The sequence below is a fragment of the Phycodurus eques genome, unplaced genomic scaffold (genome assembly GCF_024500275.1).
Source record: "Phycodurus eques isolate BA_2022a unplaced genomic scaffold, UOR_Pequ_1.1 contig_69, whole genome shotgun sequence".
NCBI lineage: Eukaryota > Metazoa > Chordata > Actinopteri > Syngnathiformes > Syngnathidae > Phycodurus > Phycodurus eques.
Genome location: NW_026904066.1, coordinates 26,945 through 31,820, shown reverse-complemented (window position 1 = coordinate 31,820; position 4,876 = coordinate 26,945). Strand labels below are relative to the sequence as shown.

The 4,876-nt window shown below is 42.5% G+C and overlaps 1 pseudogene; it reads right to left on the bottom strand.

Annotated features, from left to right (window-relative positions):
- Nucleotides 1-2,294: 2,294 nt before the first annotated feature.
- LOC133398310 (5S ribosomal RNA) lies at nt 2,295-2,413 on the bottom strand (annotated as a pseudogene).
- Nucleotides 2,414-4,876: the final 2,463 nt, after the last annotated feature.

The following is a 4,876-nucleotide window of genomic DNA, read 5'->3' as shown; positions in this document are numbered from 1 at the left end:
AACCTGTCGATCGTGAATAACACGAAAGTACTCCAGACCTGCCGCTGTGACAAACCTAGCCGAGTAAGGCAGAGACTGTACAGTGGTGGTAAATTTCACCTTTACAAACCTTGTGCCGTCCGCGATGTCCGTTCCCAGCCACATTCTCCTCCTCACCTCAGAGACCGCTGAGACTCCCCAAGCCTGTAGTTTCTCCAGGATATCATCATTCGCTATATAAGCTGGCAGCCCCATAAATGAAACAACAAGCTCATCAGAAGCAACTTCCCAGCCTCCCTTCTTGTCTCGACATTCTTATTCACCACACCACTGCAACCAGTCAAACCTTTTCCTCGCCCTGAATCCATCTTGTTCACCTGCCTCATGTCCATAAGCCTGTCCTGACCAACAGCCAATCCGTCCATTCGACCTGAAGGGGAGAAAAACAATGAGACAAAACACTCCTCCACAGCGGGAAGCTGGGAGGAGGAAAAAGGTCACAAAAAATAAAAAAATAAAAATAAAAATAAAAAACAAAGAAAAAACAATCAAGAAACACAAGTAAAAGGTAGCCGGAGGAGCACAGAGCTCCTGCTGCCTGTACTGCTCATGGTCCACTAACGAGTGCAGCTGTGCCAAACCCCCACACCTGCAGCCACTCTACCACACAACGGGCGTTCTCAGGGTACTATGGCCAAAAACCACATGGTTGTCTGAAATGCAACATTTCATATTTAAAAAATGTCATATTTTTTCCTTTTAAAATATTTCGAGTGGATCGTGTCATCTTTATTCTCCACTTTTAGGCTGGTCTATTTTGGATTTTTTGTGTGGATGGTGCGAACTCATTCTCAACACTACAAATGTGTGATCAGATCATAGATTTTGAAAAGTAAACACACTTGAGAATTTGAGAACTTGCACGCTGCCAAAACTCAGACAAGAGCATGCAAAATCCTCTTGGACCCGCCACATCCTGGTCACCACCTCTTCCAGCTCCTTCCCCCAGGTAAGAGCTATTGAATAATCAGAATCAGAATCATCAGAATCATCTTTATTTGCCAAGTATGTCCAAAAAACACACAAGGAATTTGTCTCCGGTAATTGGAGCCGCTCTAGTACGACAACATACACTCAATTGACAGAGAACACTTGGGACATAAAGACACTGACAAAAAAAACAGTCACTGTGCAATAAAGGGTTGCTAGTTATCTGGTAATGCTGGTACATTTTTTTTTTGACAATTGTGCAAAAAGATGTAGAGTCCTCTCGCACTTAGAGCAGTTCGAATGACTAATATTGCAATAGTCCAGTGCAATGACCATTGTGCAAAGGTCGCCGAGACTTCAAGCGATTAGTGCGATAATCTGTGACAATGTAGATTGTGCAAATGTTGCAGATACTCCTCAGTCAGTGTGCAAATGGAGCAGATGCTACTGGCATGAGTGGCCAGTATTGGTCAACAACAGATATGCAAATAGTGCAGCGTGGTGAGACTACTACAGTGAGTGCACGAGTAATATATAATTGGCCCGACAGAAATGTGACAACAAACTCAAGACAAAAAAATTGCCAGCATGTTGCAATGGAATTGTAGGTTAGGTGTTTAAGAAGTTGCTTGCAAGAGGGAAGAAGCTGTTGAAATTTCTGCTAGTTCTAGTTTGCATTGATCGGTAGCGCCTACCTGAGGGGAGGAGCTGGAAGAGCTGGTGACCCGGATGCGGAGGGTCCGAGAGGATTTTGCACGCTCTTGTCTTGGTTCTGGCAGCGTGCAGGTCCTCTACGGTGGGTAGGGGGGTACCGACAATCCTTTCAGCAGTTTTGATTGTCCGTTGCAGTCGGAATTTGTCCTTTTTTGTAGCAGCACCATACCAGACTGTGATGGAAGAACACAGGACTGATTCGATGACCGCTGTGTAGAACTGCCTCAGCAGCTCCTGTGGCAGGCCGTGCTTTCTCAGAAGCCACAGGAATTACATCCTCTGCTGGGCCTTTTTGTGCCTTTGCAATGCGAACTAAAACAAGCAGACATTCCAATACCTCCGTCCCGCTTGCCATTAACTTTTTTAACAGTTCACTTACAATGCCTTTGTAATCATGCTGCCAATATTGTCTCGACATTGTGGTCACATCTCTGTCGGGCCAATTATCCATTATTCGTGCATTCACTGTAGTAGTCTCGCCACTCTGCACTATTTGCATATCTGTTTTTGACGAATTGTCACTCAGTCATAAGAGAGAGAATGACTGACTGCATTATAATTTAGGTCAACCACCGATAAAAAAAATATTCCACAAGAATCTAAAGTGAAAAAGCTTACAGCACCTGGTATTCCCAGGCGGTCTCCCATCCAAGTACCAACCAGGCCCACTCCTGCTTAGCTTCTGAGATCAGACAAGATTGGGCAGTCTCAGGGTAGTATGGCCGTAAGCCACATAGTTATCTGAAATGATCTGAAACACAAGGAGTTTGTCTCCGGTAATTGGAGCCGCTCCGGTATGACAACAGACAGTCAATTGACAGAGAACACTTTTGGGACATAAAGACATTGACAAAAAAACAGTCACTGAGCAATAAAGGGTTGCTAGTTATCTGGTAATGCCGGTAAAAAAAAATTTAATTTAATTTTATTTTTTGACAATTGTGCAAAAAGATGCAGAGTCGTCTCGCACTTAGAGCAGTTCGAATGACTAATATTGCAATTGTCCGGTGCAATGACCATTGTGCAAAGGGCGCAGACTTCAAGGGAGTAGTGTCATAATCTGGGACAATGTTGATTGTGCAAATGTTGCAGATAACCACAATTGAACCATGGTCCTCAGAACTGTGAGGTAGACGCTCTAACCAGTCGGCCACCGTGCCGCCTGTAATTAAATTACTTTAACAAATACTGTTAATGACATGCTTACTCTAACTGCTATATGGACAGGTGCTGTCCAGAGTTTGCGTCCGTGTGACTTTTCCTTTGTTGTTGAGGTTTTTTTTTCCGCTTGTATTTTCCCCCCACGCTGCGTTTCTTGAACACGGCATGCTCCTCCTTGTGTACATTCTTCAGTTTTTGAATTCATACGCGACGAAGACGTGGAGTTAAATGTCTTGTGCGGAGCCGATCGATGACGTCATTGATCGGATCGGCGAATTATGACATGAAACCCGATCAGATAAAATGCTAATTATTGGCCGATAACAATCACACTGGTCAGATCAGCGTAAAGTATCGTACACTATGCATAAAATGGGCTTCTCTCTATCTAATATATGCACGCAGTGCACCAAAAATACCCCAGATACCTATTTTCATGCTATATGGTAATGCACACCAATTCAATGCTTTTGTTCTTCGGTTACACGGAAACTCTGATATTTTGAATTTCAGGATTCCACTTTCCCCAAGATTGCGCGTACTTTGTGACTTAAGCATAATCGACCTCCCTAATAAATATTCAGAATCATTACTCCTCGCGTCAGCTACCGCAAAGAAAACAATTCGATTAAACTGGAAAAACAAACAAGCTATTTTAATCAATCACTGGCTAAATGTCATCATAGAATATATTGCGTTAGAAAAAATATCAGCAGAACGAAAAAATCAAGTCGATAGCTTTGCACCCTTCCTCAACATGCTAAATCTAGACACTTGATTCTTTTGGCTGGGTATTGTGCCATCTGACAATAACAAAACTATCTTGTAAGTGTAAAGGTAAACTTTTGACATGTATTCTTTGTTGTCGAGGTTGTTGTTGTTTTATTATTTTTCTATTTGACATTCTCTTTATTTTTTTCTTATTCATTTATGTACTTGTTTTTTTTAAATTATTATTATATTCATTCATTCATCTTACGTTCCGCTTATCCTCACTCGGATCGCGGGCGTGCTGGAGCCTATCCCAGCTATCTTCGAGCGAAAGGCGGGGTATTATTATAATACATATTTTTTAAATTATTTTTCTTTTCTGTTTTTTTCCTTCTCACATTTTAGACTGATTTGCTTGGTGAAAGGACACATGCATGGAGTGGGGATTTTCTCTTCTGTTTGCGGTTCCGGCATCTATGGAGGCGGGACTTTCTTCACTCCTTCCCGACCTCGGGCAGTGGCATCGGGTCCTTGCGAACTCCTTCGGGTGGTCGGTTGTCGGGGCGCCTCGGTGGGGCCGGCGGCCAGGGCAATCCGCCTCGACAGCCGGCCACCCGGATGAAGCTGCGGAACAGCGGCAGCTTAAAAACTCCACTGTGATAGAGTAAAACTGTTCCGGCACAAAAGGTATACAGATCCTCCATTCTGCTTGACCTAACAGCCGAACAGGACAAAAAAAAAAGTCTATTTTTTACATTTTCCCATTTTGTGTATTTTGTTCGTATTTAAACGCAGTGTTAATGTTCAAATTGCATAATATTACATTGGCTTACAGTAATATTAAGTGTAATTTTTAAGAATAAAACCTCTGCCTAGATTTGAATGAAAACTTGGATCTATTGAGCTACTCAATTTCCATGTTGGTAATTATGGTGATACTTGGAGAGCCAACATTACTTGTAAAAGTTTGAGAACCACTGATCTAATTAGATCCAGTGTAATAGCTGTCTCAAAAATGTATATTGCTCCATGTTGTTCTATCAAAAAATATTGAAATAATTCATTTCGTCGTCCTTTTATTGTTTCAGGTTTGGCCGCTGGGCTCATCCTCTCCTAACTTCACTTTGGAAGGCCATGAGAAAGGGCTCAGTTACCTCGACTGTTACAGTGGACGAGACAAGCCCTACCTGTCGGATGTAGTTGCACCCAAATATGTCTTCCCTTGCATGCTATTTTTTGTATTTGTATATTTGTACTTTTTTCGGTGCATCATTATATTATACTGTCTCCCGGTGGCCAAGGCGGGCACACCAGAAGAAGC